This window comes from Pelodiscus sinensis, chromosome 1 (assembly GCF_049634645.1).
Source record: "Pelodiscus sinensis isolate JC-2024 chromosome 1, ASM4963464v1, whole genome shotgun sequence".
In the NCBI taxonomy this organism is placed as follows: Eukaryota; Metazoa; Chordata; order Testudines; family Trionychidae; genus Pelodiscus; species Pelodiscus sinensis.
The window spans coordinates 174,079,754-174,096,553 of record NC_134711.1 but is presented as its reverse complement, the minus strand read 5'-3'; the positions used below and the strand labels follow the sequence as shown (position 1 = coordinate 174,096,553).

The 16,800-nt window shown below is 40.2% G+C and overlaps 1 long non-coding RNA gene across 1 annotated transcript in view; it reads left to right on the top strand.

The window, feature by feature from the left end:
* Nucleotides 1–10,304, top strand: part of LOC142826931 (uncharacterized) — a 62,445-nt gene extending 52,141 nt beyond the window's left edge. Inside the window, exon 4 of the long non-coding RNA XR_012901210.1 lies at nucleotides 9,803–10,304. This is a non-coding gene — a long non-coding RNA (uncharacterized LOC142826931). The remainder of the gene's footprint in view (nucleotides 1–9,802) is intronic.
* The last annotated feature ends 6,496 nt before the right edge of the window (nucleotides 10,305–16,800 follow it).

The following is a 16,800-nucleotide window of genomic DNA, read 5'->3' as shown; positions in this document are numbered from 1 at the left end:
TTATATGATTAGGTAGGGTAACAGTCACATGAAACAATGCATCTTTTTCTGTGTGATGAGATCTAAATAATAATTTCAGCAAAGACAATATATGGAGTTGATGACCTTCTTCATTAACTATTAAACGTGCTTCTGGATGAGAGCTATTTAGCCCAAGGTATTGACAATGATATAGAGCCTTACACCTCCAGATTGTTAACTCAATTCAGGCTTTGGTTAGAATGACAATTAGAAAGCCATTCGCTGACTGTTCAGCTTCAGTCCAGTTCCCTGCCCTCTCACTCCTGTATAAGAGTGTGTGTGTGTGTAATGGCTGAATTATAAAAAAAATCATACTAATTGTTTTTATTACTGACAGTCTCAGCAGAAGATGCTGAAGATTTTTTTTAAAGGAAAATTAAAACTACTTTATTACTCATAGGGATGCTCCTTACTGGAATTACACGGAAGTCTGCCCTGTATCTATCTGTGCCCTGCCTTTTCAATAAATAAAAGATTTTAGCCCTTTACTATTCATGCTAAGAAAAAATATTTAACCATTTTCAACAGAAAGTTTTAAGTAATACATTTTTGTGTGTGAAAAAAGTGTTAGCTTTACATTGAAATTATGATTTTTAGTTAAAAAAATCCCTAAACCTTGAAGCTGTTCAAGTTTCAGAAATGTGCTGTCTCATAGAAGCCCCCATCTACACTGAGAAGTTAAATTGGTATAGCGACATTAGTTAGGGGAATAAAAAATCAACATACTTGACTAATGTTTCTATGCAAAACCCACAGCGAGCAATCTATATTGATAGAAGATGGCTTCTGTCAACACAGCTAACCACATTGGAGGATGCTGTGTTAAACAATGACCAAACAAATCTTGTGTCCATATAGGCTGTCTACACTACAGGGCTAGGGTAACATATCTATGTTGTTGTAGTCTCAGCAATGCAAACACAGCCTTCAATCTAGTTCCTCTCTATGGCAGGATTCTTTACCCTTTCCCTTGATGCACTGCAATGGCTTGATAAGAGGAGAGATAATATTGCATCATGGGAAAACACACAGAAAGCCTGGACTAGAGAGGAAAAAGGATAGGTGATGTAATTTAACAATTCAATTTAAATTTTCAGTTTTCATCAAAAAGTAGTTTATTTATTGCCAAAATGTTAACATTCTCAGAGGAATTCTCTCCCTCTCCTCAGGCCACTTCCCTCTTCTCCCCGCCCCCCTCAGCTGCCAGGGCTTGTTCCCTCCTCCCCTCCAGTGCTGCAGCCACAGGCTGGGAGGGAGGAAAGGGTTTGGGGCACGGGGATACATAATGGTATGCTGGAAGGCAAGATGGCATCCCTGTTGGTTACTCCTTTGGTCATTCTCACTATTGCATCCCTCGGAACTGCATCCTTTAGTCATTATGGAAAAACTGTCCTTTTCCTGGGACTTCCATTTGTTTTGGCACAATCAAACACATTTCCTTGCTATATGTTAGGAGAAGAGGAAATTTGGTGGTCCTAGCTCTAACCATTTAGGAGGAGTTCTTGAACAAACGGACTTGCAGAGAGACAGACAGACAGACAGATGCACTCTAATATATATATATCTATAAAGAGACTTTGTTCAGCTTGGACACCATAATGCTTATTCTTTATTTTTATGCCATCACATCATCTTCAGTGTTCATGTTTATTAATGCATTTTCCTTACGTTTATTTTTCAATATTCATTGTTTTGTTCAAAGTCTTTTACCACACCCATCATTGTAGCATGTGACTGCCTTCCAGAGGTGAGTTAAGTGATGTGACTAGCATCTGCTCATGTGGTTCTCTTTCAGTTTTCAGGGTTTGTTTGTTTTTTCTTTCAATTTTGATTTGCAAATTTAAGAATTTTTAAATAAAAAATTGTTGAGGCTTAATCTGGCTTTTGACTCCAACTTAAAAAGTTCAAACCAACCTACCAAATACTGAGTCAGAACAGTGCATTTGTTGCATGATTCTTGATACCCTTGTCTAACTGCTAGGCCAGTCCGTATCAAAAGTTCATCTGCCAATGTTGTTTGTTTCTTCTTTAAATACATATACCTTTGAGACTGACAAATTCAGGTGGCATCATCAGTGACTAAATGTGTTGATGATGCATTTTCTAGTTGTCTAAAGTTTCATTTGATCACTGTGATATCACTCAGCTGGCCCTATTTTTCATTGTGTGGTTTTATTTCCTTTTCCCATCATCAGAGGCTACTGCACTGGAAATTCCGGGCCCACATTTTTTATTGTTTTTATTTTTCATTTTTACTTTCATTAACAAAGATCAATGATCTTGTCTGCCTGAACCACAAAGGCAGAAGAGGAAGAAACCTATCTATTGCAAGATTGTCAAGCAATAAACTCCTACAACACACACTCATCTCCCCGTTCTGCCAATGATCTGGATGCAAAGCAGAATCCCAATCAAAGGGATTGCCTGTCCAAGTGGTCTAGGCATGTCTTCAGTATAGTCTCTAAACTATACTCTTAGTGGAGGCAGAGATGTATGCCAGGATTCTGTGAAGGAGAACTGGAGGAGCAAACTGAAGGAACAGAGATATGGAAACATGGAGGAGATGAGGGAAAGGGGAAAATTAGAACTAATGGCAGTCTGCAATGACAAAAGGGGGGAAAGAAACAGATCAAAAAACAGAAGTGGGAAAGGGAGCAATGAGAGCAGAGTAAGGGAGGAGCAAAAGAGCTGAGGGATAAAAACAAAAGGAAGGAAAAATAAATACGAGAGGAAAATGAGAAAAGAGAAGAGAAACCAGTTGGAAAGCTAGCCAGGTGGTTAGATGAGAAAAAAGTGTGCTATCAAGTCTGTCAAGGAAAGAAACCAGACAAGAAGAGAACCTGCCCATGGAAATGAGCAGCTGAATTCCTATTCCTATATCAATGTGAAAGGGCATAGCTTGGCTTATGCAGAAATGCAGGCAGATCAAAGATGGACGCTACTTCTCTTTTTTTAGCAGAGGGAGTGGAACTATACTAACAGTTAACAGTGCCATATGCTCTCATCAAAAGACAGTTGGAAAATCTGTTTCTTTTTCTACTTTGCCTTTTGGAGAATTGCCAGCAAGGTCTGTTAGTATCTTGTTAAAACTGGAGAACGGATATTGCTACTGAGTAAGAGCTGTCTTCGTTCCCTCCTTGTGTAAGTGCCCTGGCTCAGAACCTAGGGTTGTGTGTGGTCAGAGTAATTGAGTAGTGTATATTAACTTATATCCCACATTTATTAATAAGACCATTATTCCTATAGCTGAACTTGTGGTGTAGGTATAAGTGCAAACATGAAATGAAAATCCTGTTTTCCATTTCCCTGTTCCATATAATAGCTGTGTACTTATGCTTCATAAAGGAAGCCAACATGTACTTGATATTGGATGACTAGCTATTTATTCCATTAAAGGTATTTGGAATGTTCTTAGTTTATTAATTGATGAAACATTAAAGCAGTGTTTCTCAAAGTAGTATGCAAACCCACTCTGAGAAAGCTGCTACTGGGCCACTCCGGTTTGTGTTTTTAATGGCCCTGCAGCCATGGAGTCTCATAGTTCCCATTGGCTCCAGTTTGCTGTTTGCAGCCAAGGAGAGCCATAGAAAGCCATGACCTGGGTCATGATGATTCCCATGGCTCCCCTTGGCTGCAAACAGCGAACCGGAGCCAATGGGAGCCTTGCGGCTCCATGGCTGCGGAGCTGGTAAGTAAACAAACCAGAGAGGACTAGTAGCAGCTTTCTCAGACTGGGCACGCGGACCACTTTGAGAAACACTACATTAAAGCAATATCTTTTCCCATCTGATTTAAAACATACTTAGCTTCCAAAGTGTGTAAGGATGTGTCTAGACTGCAGGGTTTTTTTTTTTTAAAGTAGTCTTTTTTGTGAAAAAACTTTACCTGTCTCTAGTCTGCTGCCGCATTCTTTCAAAATTAAATTGAAAGAACGCGGCAGTTTTTTTGACCACGGAAAACCTCACTGTACAAGGAATAACGCCTTTTTTCGAAAGTGCTCTTTTGAAAAAAGGCGTTATTGAACACAAACAGTGCTTTTTTGAAAAAGAGCATCCGGATTGCCTTGGTGCTCTCTTTCAAAAAAGCAGCTCTCTTTTTCAAAAATACTGGTTGCTGCCTAGACACTCTCTTTTGAAAGAAGCTCTTTCGAAAGAGGCTTATAGTCTAGACGTAGCCTAAATGTGTATGGCCTTTCTTCACTTCAGTTGCTAAAGATGTCTAGCTACAACAGAAAGTGAAGAGAAATAAAACAAACAGCAAAGTGAGTTACACTGATGAATGCCAGTAATATGATGACGTGGGTTTTACCCAGGAAAGCTTGTGATAGTATATATTTTTGTTAGTTTATAAGGTGCCACAAGATTACTCAGTTTTTAAAAAAGAAAGGATAAGAAGAATCCAGGGTGCAGATAAGCTCAAAATTGTAACAGAAGGAATTCTTCCTTTGGAAATGGTGAGTTTCCCAGGACTCATCTGTGAGTCTTTAAGATACTAGTTTGCAATAAGAAATTTACATTTGCACTCTACCTCGGCTATGTCTAAACTACATTCCTCTTCTGAAAGAGGAATGTAAATGAGCCCGATTGAAAATGCAAATGCTTTACAAATCTTGCTCTTCATTTCTATAATTGTGTGTGTGTGCTTTTTTGAAAAAGGGTTTTTGAAAAAGACATCGCAGTCTACACGGGGTTCTTTCGGAAAAAAAACCCTTCTTCGAAAAAACACATACACCTCATTTTTTCAGGAGTATGGGTTCTTTTTTGGAAGAAGAATATAGTTTAGATGTGCCCCTGCAGTATAATAAAATTTACTAACACCTTTTAAACCACCTGCATTACAAAAAGAAACACTGCACATGATTAAGAAAGTTATTTCTTCCATGAGTTCAGCATTATTTTCCACAATCGTATACTGTACAGCCTTACTAACTCCTTCATCACATTTGTTGCTGAGATGAAGCATGGTTTGTGACAAATACTTTTAAATGCATCAAGGAAGTACCATCTTATTACAACCATAAAAAAATGGAAGAAGGCTTCCTTTTAAAATTGAAATCCATCAAACTCCACATTTATAAAAAAAGTGGTAAGTTTCACTGGGTTCAAATAAAAATAATATATTGCATTGGACTTAAGCTTCTAAGTAATCAACTTTACATATTCTAGCACAAACATTAAAGTAATAGAAAGGGAAGATCAGGAAAGAAGAAGAATCAGAAAAAGAAGCTGTCCTTTTTCAGTATTTTATTTTCTGACAGAATTTGTTTTCTTTCCTCTCCTTTACAGAATTCTGTGAATGTATTCCTTTAAAAAATTCTTCATCTTTCTGGAAATAAAACATTCCCCTATATATATGCAAGCATGGAGTATAGGTTTTAAAATTTGGAATATGTTACCACTCATTGGATCTCAAACTTTAACAATTCTTCAATTTGTTGGAGTATGACAACAAACATTTAATAGGACTGGAAAAGAAAACATCATGGAGTGAAATCCAGGTCCCATTAATCAATGGCAAAACTCATACATGTATTAACTTCAATGGATGCAGATTTCACTAATATTGTTTTCTGAGACCAAAGACTGGTATGAGCCTGAAAACATTCTGGAATGTTCTCTGTCTTCATTTGTGGATATTCTTACATGTGAACATTCTTACTTCTTTGCAAAGCTCTTATTAGAATCTGTCTCTTCATAGAATCATAGAGTTGGAAGAGACCTCAGGAGGTCGTCAAGTACAGCCCCCTGACCAAGGCAGTTCCAATCCCAACTAACCAGAAAGGGCTTTGTCAAGCCGAGACTTAAAAACCTCTAGGGATGGAGATTCCACCCCCCTAGGTCACCCATTCCAGTGCTTCACCAGCCTCCTAGTGAAACAGTTTTTCCTAATCTCCTCCTCCACTGTAACTTGAGACCATTGCTCCTTGTTCTGCCATTCGTCAGCCTTTCTCCATCCTCATTGGAACCTCCCTTCTGGAAGCTGAAGGCTGCTATCAAATCCCCCCTCACTCTTCTCTTCTGAAGACTAATCAAACTCAAATCCCTCAGTCTTTCCTCATAGGTCATGTGCTCCAGCCACCTAATCATTTTGGTTGCCCTCCACTAGACCTCTGAAATGCGTCCATATCCTTTCTGTAGTGGGGGCCCCAGACCTAGACACAATAATCCAGATGTGGCCTCACCAGAGCCGAATAAAGGGGAATAATCACTTCTTTAGATCTGCTAGCAATGCTCCGCCTATTGCAACCTAATATGCCATTAACCTTCCTGGCTACAAGGGCAGACTGTTGACTCATATCCAGCTTCTCATCCATTGTAATCCCCAGGTCCTTTCCTGCAGAATTGCTACTTAGCTAGTCGGTCCCCAGCCTGTAACAGTGCTTAGGATTCTTCCATCCCAAGTGCAGGACTCTGCACTTATCCTTGTTGAACCTTGTCAGATTTCTTTTGGCCTAATCCTCTAATCTGTCTAGGTCACTCTGGACCCTATCCCTGCCCTCCAGTGTATCTACCTCTCCCCCTAGCTTAGTGTCTTCTGCAAACTTGATGAGGGTACAATCCATCCCCTCATCCAGGTCATTAATAAAGATGTCGAACAAAACCCTAGAACCAATCCTTGGAGCACTCCACTAGAAACCGACCGCCAACCTGACATTGAGCCGTTGATCACTACCCATTTGGCCCTACAGTCTATCCAACTTTCTATCCATCCATTTATCCAATCCATAGTCCCTTAACTTGCTGGCAAGAATATTGTGGGAGACTGTATCAAAAGCATTGCTAACAGAAAAGTGAGAAAAGTCAAGGTATATCACATCCACTGATTTTCCCATATCCACAGAGCTAGTTACCTCCTCATAGAAGCTAATCAGATTGGTCAGGCGTGACATGCCTTTCGTGAATCCATGTTGACTATTCCTGATCACTTTCCCCTCTTCCAAGTGCTTCAAAATGGATTCCTTGAGGATCATCTCCATGATTTATCCGGGAACTGAGGTAAGGCTGACTGTTCTGTAGTTCTCCTGCAATCAGGGATATTTTTCTATGACTAAGGAATAATTCAGCACAATTCAGGATTTGTCCTATATTATTACATCTTCTATTTGTTTTGTTGCTTGTTTTTATTGTTGGTGAAAGGAAATATATTTGATGTGTTTAAAATATTGGAAGCTAACCATGCAATTCAGTTTTTGGAATGGAGTAAAGCAAAATTAAAAGGGAAAGACATGAGAAAAGAAATAAAGGATAAACTGTGTCCAATCATGACAAAAACAGAAACACTCTGGTGTCCTGTCTGTGGTGAAATTCACTGTACTGCAGAGGGACAACACAGGTTTAATACAGCACCTCAGTTCTAGTTAACAACTTCAAAACTTGACAGATATGTGACATGAATGATGCCCTAGGAAGGCATGAGCACCATCGAAGGGCAAATTTTATCCTGTATGGATTCCTAATTTTTTAAGGCCAGCCCAGATCATTATGATCTTCTAGTCCAGGGGTAATGTCACGTTATTAGATTGTGAGGGGAGCAGCCGGGTCACTGCTGCACCCATGGGGGGGGGGGGGGTTGTTGGTCCCAAAAGTAGTATAAAGGGGGCCATGCGAGATGTTGAATAGAAGCTTACTGTCTGCTAATTTTATATATGCTATTCATGTAAATGTATAATGTCTGCTTGTGAAGTTATAAGTTATGTATTTTGTGCAAGTATTAAATATTTCTCTGTGTGTGGTTGAGCAATGGACAGGCTCAGCCTATGGACATGCTAATTAGTGAGGCTCTGTGGGACAATAGCACTCAATGGACCAAGGACACACCTCGGGAATGAGGAATGACACCTAAGGGCTACCAGCAGGGAACACAGGGATAGGCCACTGGCCAGGTGACCTGCTGCAGCCAAGAAGAGACCAGGAAGGAGGTATAAATTTGCCATGTGGTCGTCTTCATCTTGTACTCAGTTCAGGCCTTCATCCCAGAGGCAGTAGTGCAGGGATTGAAGAGCCTGAAAGAACTGTGGACCCATCCTGACCTAGGATGTGCAACAAGGACTTCTAAGCCTGCAGCTATAACATCTCTGTTAGAGCCTGCATTGAGAACTGGGAGTTTCGATGCATGTAATGTATGATACTTTAGCAACCTCACTCTCATGCTTTTCTTTATTGTAGTAATAAACCTTTAGATGGTAGATTCTAAAGGATTGGCTCAGTGTGATTTGTGGGTAAGATCCAGAGGGTAAATTGACTGGGGATCTGTGGCTGGTTTCTTGGAACCGGACAGAACTTGTTCGGGGAAGGTGTGATTGGGTTCTAGACTCCTCACCTGTGTATGAGGCCCGGGGCCATCTGGGGCGCGGATATTGCTGGGGTGTTGGAGGGGTTTTGCTCGTGAGCTTCAGGCAGGCAGCTGAAGCACTCTGTGGGACTAGTTTGTGGCCTGTTTGGAAAGGTATCCAGTCTGGGGGCTGTAAGGAGCCCCGAATTTGAGCAATTTGCCCTGAGTGGATGCCCTCAGCTGTGCCCAGACTGGGCCCGGTCTGTCACAGGTGGGCAAGGGCCAAACATTTTGTGGAGGAAGTGTGGGGTCTGAGATGGAGGTTGGGTGCAGAAGGGCACACGGGGTAAGGGACGGGGGTGCAGGCGGTGGTGTGAGGTCTGAGAGGGAGTTTTGGTGAAGGAGGGCTTGTGACCTGGGTCAGGGGAATGTAGTGCAGGGTCTGGGAGGGTGTTTGGGTACAGGAGAGGGTTCTGGCTGGAGGGAGGGTGAAGGGGAGGACACAATATCTGGGAGGCAGTTGTGGTCTGGGGCAAGTGGGTTCAGAGGGTTTGGATGGTGACCTGATGGAGGGAGTTAGGGTGCAGGAGGGATGGGTGCCAGAGGCAGGCTCTGGTTTGGAGGAGATTCCTTGAGTGTTTCCCAGCCAGCAGCCCTGCAGCCGCCCCAAGGAAGGTTGGACTCCCTGCCTGCTGCAGCCCCACACAACTTGAAACTACAGGCTGCTCCCTCCATTTGACTCATCTCTGAGAGGGGGAAATTGGTTCTTCCAGCCGATAGGAGCTAAGGATTGGTTGTTTCCAGCCAATAGTAACTGAGGATTGGGCTGGAGATGAGGAGATCACATGAAGCCTTCCCTTGCCTGCAGAGCAGAGAGCCACATGGACTGTGCTTTAAACTGCGGCAGCTGCGTGCCTGACGGTCCCAGCAGGGTGGTCCGCTGGCCAGATCTGGTGGTTTGGCAGGTTGGATCTGGCCCACGGGCCATATTTTGCCCAGCCCTGATCTAGTCCAGCTTCTCCAAGATAAGTCATGGAATTTTCCTAGTTGCTGCTTCAAGCCCATGGCATCTGAATGAATCAGATGTTGTCTTACAGAAAGACATGAAATCTTGACTTACACACCTGCTATCATACTTGATGTTGGATCTTTTAATAAATTGTTTCAAAGGCTAATTATCCACACTTAACATTTTTCACTTTATTTCTGCTCTTCATTTGTCTATATTCATCCATTAGATCTCAGTATATCTTTCTCTGCTACATTAAAGAACCTTCTACTATCAGAAATCTTCCCCTGTATGGGTACGATCAGACCGACTGAATCAACCTTGTCTTGATTATGGCCTGGTCTACACTACTGTGGTAAGTCAACCTAAGTTATGCTACTCTAGCTATATGACTAACATATATGACTAACATAGCTTAGGTTGACTTATTGAGGTGTCTATATTGTGCTGCATCAACTAGATACATTCTTTCATCGACTTACCATACTCTTCTCATTCCAGTGGAGTACCAGAATTGACTGGAGAGTGCTCTGCTGTCAATATAGTGGGTCTTCATGACTGCCATTACATGGACTACTGCAGTATCAATTTCACCAACATCGATCTGGTAAGTGTAGACTTGTCCTATGTTAAATATAGAATGAGTTTCTTAAGTTTTTCACTGCCAGGAAGGCTTTTCAAATCATTTTCATAAGTCTCTTCTGAACCTTTCCTCTTTTTTTCAATGTTGCTTTTGAATTGTGGAAACCAGAACAGGATATTGTATTCTAGTAATGGTCTTTCTCATGCTGCATATACAGGCAATATCAGCTCCCTACTCCTACTTGATATTCCGCTGCTTATATAGTTAAGAATTGAATAATCAAGAAAAGCATTATCCTGGTATCTTATGTTCTATTGACTATCCATTATGACCACTGATTACTACTTACTGTCACTGCTTTCCAGGATACCATTACTACACATGCCTCCTATCATTAGCAGCCATCAGAATACCTATACTGTTCATTTAAACAAATCCACATTATGTTTAAACTAAAAACTGTTTCTTCAGAAAATAAATGATAGTTACATTGTTCATAATTTTTTTCATATATAAATATGTAACCATTTTGGTATTTCTAAATTATATGTTAGGTTGAAATTTTAATAGGAGATTATATTTGCCAGGTTTTGACTATATTCTTCTCTTATGGTTTATCTTTTGGTCAATTTTTCAGCATATGTCATAGAAATGTAAGTCTTTATAGACTTTAATTGCATGGATTTTATGGCTGCTGACAACAAAAGGATAAAAAGATTAATCCCTGCTGCACTTCATGAATGTACCAGGGCCTTTTAAATATTTCAATCTTGTACATTTTTTAAAAGGTTCATTTAAATGCACAGTAGCACATTTTGATTGACTGCCATTCATAGTTATTCTGTGGGCAAACAAAAGGAGGAAACATCAGTCAATGTATAGAAAAAAAACCCACTAATAATATTGCAAGAGCCAGTCTGACTAGAAGAAATAATTTAAGTCCTATAACTCTAATCAGAAAGTCAATGAGAGAAAGTCACATAGCTCAGCCACTGGGTGTACATCTACATAGAAACATTATTTTGAAATAACTAGTGTTATTTTTAAATAACTTAGTCCATGTCTACACAGCAGGCAGTTACTTTGAAATAATGTCAAAATACCGTCAAGCTGGAGGACTTCTTACTCCAACTTCTGTAACCCTCATTGTAAGAGGATTAAGGGAAGTTGGAGGAAAAGTGCTCTATTTCTAAATAAGTGCTGTGTAGATGCTGTTAGAGCATGAGTTCCTAAACTGGGGTGCATGCCCACTGGGGGGGCATGAAGAAATTCCAGGGGGGGGCATGAGACAACCCAGACCCCCATCAATTCCCCCCTCCCTCCAAGTTGTGCTACTATTTTTGTTTTTTGGCCCCATTCAGTTTGCTCAACAAGTTTTGCTACTATTGGAGGGGGAGGGTGTTTCTCAAAAATCAAAAAGGGAGTGTGATGCCGAAAAGTTTGGGAACCACTATGTTAGAAGGTCTCTAATGTTATAATGTTGATCTGTTCATAATATTTATAGTGCAATTGTTGTGTACAGAATTTGGGTAAGGTACACACTTAAAATGGCGATTGTCACCAGTGAATGAAAAACAAAATGGAGTTTGTGGACAGTTGAACTTTGGACTTTTCCCAACTTAAATGTTTGCACTTGTTACTAAAATTGCACATGGCACATTAGAGCTGTGCTCACAGCACGCTAGAACTATGCACCTCCCACACTACAACTGTGTTCACGACACTCAATCTTTGCACCCGACACAAGTGCCCGTTTCCTACCAAAGAAATATAAAAGTGACACACCCTGTGAGAATGCGCGCCTTTTGTCGGTGGTATGTGAGGACAGAGCCTGTCAGGCCTTGGGACTTATGCATCATCCATCACCTGTGCTGAAGGGTCAAGATCCAGAGACGTCTCTCTGCACCAGTCACCTCAGCCTGTCACTTCCAACTGCTGTGGTGAAAACCCAGTAAGGACTGTAACCTGTGCCACCATTTATCATCATCATCACGCTTTGGTTCCTGTGGCAAATGCCTGGGGATCTAGCCAACCAGCAAGGGAACACTTGCTGTTTCTCCCTAAGGGCTAACCGCAGCCTAAGGGTTGAGGTCGCAAGCATCGCTTTTACCTTCAGCGTTAATTTTGTAACGTATACCTACCTTGTTTGTACCGGGAATCTTTCTATCTTCTTTCTCTTCTGTTTTTGGGGAGGAGGTTGGGACTGTTGGTTGTTGTTTTGGATTTGTTTCATGCAACTGTCATCCTAAATTTCTACAATACATGTTGTTTAACTTTAATCTGGACTCTGAGTTTTCTTGTGAGGAAAAATCACTGGTGACAGATACGGTGTCAGGCGATCTCCCTTCTAGTAACCAGAGCATTTAACATCTTCGATCAGATCTTTATCCTAAATTCTAAATTAATTCAAAAGATTCTACTTGTTACTGAGACTCTGGGGTAACAGATGCTCTCAATTTCAAAATAAGCTACGCAATTGACGTAGTTCAATTTGTGAAGCTTCTTTCAAGTTAAACCCTGCTGTGTAGATGCACTGTAGGTGTGCCATGGCTTCATTGGGGATATGTTCCTGATAGCTTATAATCCACCTTTTTGTAAAATGTTGACGTGGAGAGCTTCTAGCTTCATGGTGGCCAAGATGCTGTTTTCAGGAAGATCAAAAATCTGTACTGTAGTTTCCTCAGCTACACACACACACACAAGGTGCACTGTAGGGAAGGTGAATGTCATATAACATCTAAGCCTTGTCTAAATTAAAAAATACAATGCTCCTCCAGTCTTTAATAATTTAGCACAATCAAGCTGACTTAGCTTGACTGAAAATCCCACTCATCAGTGTATACTTTGTTAAATGTGACCTACTAAAATAAAGGCAAAGGTGTTAAACTAAGTTTGAATGAGCATACTCAATTTGTAGGTGAAGGGACCTTTTTCCTAGTTGAGACCCGGTCTGATACGATGGCTACTGTGGAACTTTTAGTCAGAACATTAAATTAAATCAGTTATAAACTGTAGCATTGACAAGGTACAGACATTTGTTCCAAGTAGTAGCTAACGAAGTTGAACATTACAAGGAACAAAAGTTTATTTGCTAGAACAATTGCTTGTTTAGCATCTACACTGTAATTTAGTCATATTATTCACACGTTTTTAAAAATTTAAGTGTAGACATACCCTAACACAGCCTAGTTTTCTTCTCCCAGAAATACATGAACAAGAAAGAAGGAAGTACACTTTAGTAGACTGATCTAGCTTTAAAATACACGTAGCAATGCCAAAAGTAGCAGAAGATTACCAAGTACTTGCTAGTGAAAATCTACTTATCACATATTATATTAATAAACTGTTGCATTTATTATATCAATACTTAATTCTTATATAGTACAGCTCACCCATTGATTTCTAAGGCCTTTTAAAAGGACTCCCTTTCTTCCTTTTACAGATGCACTCAGATGCACACACACTCAGTAGGCCAGTAGCAGAGCCATGAATATGCATGACTTTGTTGCTCCTCCTAAATTCATTCAAAAATCTTTTGTAATATCTTGTCAACTCTGTTTACTGTTTGAAATCATATGCTTTGTTGGGTTCCTTTGCACAGTAGCTTTACTGGTTGCCACTAACAGAATCTCCCAACCAGTGTTCAGTAGTATAGAAATGGTGTAGAATAAGTAGGGCTTGACAAACCCTGGTGAGAGCTACTTGCCAGCCCCGCATCGCGCATGTGCCAGACCAGCACTGCGCATGCATGAAGCGCCGGTAAATGGGGCGCACAGAGTGACCGGCTGAAATCTACTCACCACGAGCAAGTAGATTCAGCCATTTGTCGAGCTCTGAGAATGAGTAATGTGGTACATAAGGACAATAAAATTAAAATATAAATTTCAAGCATTTAAAGGAACAATCTTTTCATAGTCAATGAAGTCTCCTCTAATTGTAGGTTTCAATTATTGCTATACTTGAAAGAATTTCACAGTATCTTTTTAGGCAAAACACCACATTTATTGACAATCTAACAATCTGTTCTACGCATATTCACACATATCCCCCATACACACACTCCATCTTTTGCTTAAAGTTACCAGATTGTTGCTCACATTAACTCACTGGCCAGGTGAGCTAAATGCAAGGGGGAGGATTGAGGGCTCCTCTCAGTCCAGACCAATGCTCTGATCTTGACAAGACCTAAAGATTTATGTAAGACACCCCATCTTTTATAGGACTTTGCTCCCATTCAGGTCTATACATTTTGTGGTGTCAGTTCTTAATCACCATCAGTTTGTGTAACATTTGCTTATCTTGAAGATGGTTTTTTTGTCATCTGGTATCAGTGCCTCCTTCCCAGTTTTTATGTAAAAGGAGTGCTTGCTCTTAACTCCAAGGCTGTCTATATGTCCTGCATGGGTCTGTCTTATTTTGGGCCCCGATGATGGCATCTTGGCACCCCTGAGTCTTCCAGCTCCTTCCTTCTCTTCTTCGACCATCTGAACTCGGAAACTGCTGAACCTTCAAGTTGTTCTTTTTCCTAGAAACTCACACTCAAAATTCATTCACTCCCTCCTCTCCAAGAACTACACAATTGTCACATGGGAAAAGAGTTACAATTATCCATACAAAAGGTATCAATCTACTTCAATCTGTTCCTCCCTGCTAACCAGGGAAGGGTGGCTGATGAAGTTATAGTTGTTTAACATTTATTCTCACACTACCCATTAAGCATATTATAAAATATTGTAACACTTTGTTGTTTATATTATTATTAATAATTATATTGCAAATGTCTATCATTAAAACATAGGATTAAATTTTTCCTATGATAATCCAGTGTCCAGTTTTTAAAATGCAATTTTGTAAAAAGTGTTTCACTGTCAAACAATAATATATCTTCTACCAGAGTATTCACAAAGGTTTTATTTTTTCAAATTGCAAATCAAAATGTTGGTTACCTGACAGACAGGTTAGAATTGTCTGTTGATGGTATTTTGAAACACCTAAAGATATACCACATTTTTTATTATTTTCTGGATTTCAGAAAGATATGGTTATATTCCTTTCAGATAAAAAGCTTTAAATATAAGCAGATGTTATCTCATCCCACAGGCCTGAGTTGAGTCCTGAGATTTAAATTTTTCTGTGGAAAATAAATGCATGGAATTACAAACATAATCCTGATTCCCTCCGTCAGTCAGATCTTTCATTAAGGACCTGATATAAGAGAAAAGAAACACATGAAAAATATAGTCCTTGGCTTCATGTCCAACAGGCTTCTTTTACCTCTGCAGATTAGCCTGGCTCTCAGATTGAGCCTGAAACTGAGAATTTTGAGAAGATTTGTCATCAAGAGACAAAAAAGAATGGAGGCTTCACTTCAGTAACAAGGATAATTATGCCTGGTTCATCACTATGCCTTCTAGAATTACTCTCCAAAGTCCATTGTGTTATTCATAGATAGGAAACCTCCTATGGACTGCTTCTCCTTTCCTCTCCTCAGTGCCAGTGCACTTTTCCTGCTGATTTCACATCTATATATCAAATGACTTCAAATATAAATAAGTATTCATTATTTTAGCTTACAATGCTTAATTATTATTGCAATGGAGAAATAAGTAAATAAGCGTGCCTTGGCAGAAAATATGTGTTGTGTTTTTAAATCTGTGCTGGTAAACAGTACTCTAATAGACTGTAGGAGCATATTACTAGTGTATATTTACTACATTTCAGCATGATATTAATAACCATTGTGTCGCCACCCTTCTATTGAGACCTAATGTGAGAATCTGTGGTGAAACAGAACATATGCATAAGTCAAAACTCTCTAGTCTAGCGCCCTTGAGACCTAACCAGTACTGAACCAGAGAATTTTTTGGACCATAGAAGGTCAATATTGTCTAGCAGCATTACCAACACTTCTGCTGCTTACTGGGCTCTTAAAAGACATTTGGGGTAAAATAGAGCTAAATAACAGTGCAGAACACCGAAGGAACATCTACACTGCACACTTATTTCAAAATAAGCTACTCCAGAAGAAATACTCTGAAATAGTTTATTTTGAAATAGCATATTTACACCACAGGGAAGCCTCAAAATTAATCTGAGACAGGCTTCCCTAATGTGGACATGCTACCTTGATTTAGAGCCCCAGGAGGCACTGGGGAACAATTAGTCTGAATGGCACTGGAGAGGAGCTATTTTGAAATAGCAGCAGTACAGTGTCCACACTACAGGGCTATGTCTACACTGGCCCCTTTTTCGGAAGGGGCATGCTAATTTTGAAAGTGGGAATAGGGAAATCCGCGGGGGATTTAAATATCCCCCGCGGATTTAAATAAACATGCCCGCCGCTTTTTTTCCGGCTTTGAAGTAGGAATAAGAGATCCTCCGGAACAGGGCTTTATTCCGGAGGATCGGGCCAGTCTAGACGCTTTTTTTCTGGCTTTTCCCCAAGCCGGAAAAAAAGCGGCGGACATGTTTATTTAAATCCGCGGGGGATATTTAAATCCCCCACGGATTTCTCTATTCCCACTTTCAAAATTAGCATGCCCCTTCCGAAGAAGGGGCCAGTGTAGACGTAGCCCCAGCTATTTCAAAATTGCTATTTTGGAATAGGTGTTATTCCTCATGGAATGAGGTTTACAGAAGCTGTCTGTTATTTTGAATTTCGAAATAACAGAATTTCTGTGTAGACACCCGCATTGTTATTTCAAAATAATGTCAGTTACACAGCACAAACTGTGCTGTGTAAATGCACCCACAGAGACAGGACTGGAGGATGTAAACAAATTTTATGGGACTGAGGGAAGTTGTCCACATCCATGATAAGTGGTCATCCAGCTAATTAAAATCATGCTGTACAGAAGATGTTGCTGAATCAAAGAGTTCCAGACAATAGAGGTTTAAACTGTACCTGAATAAAGAT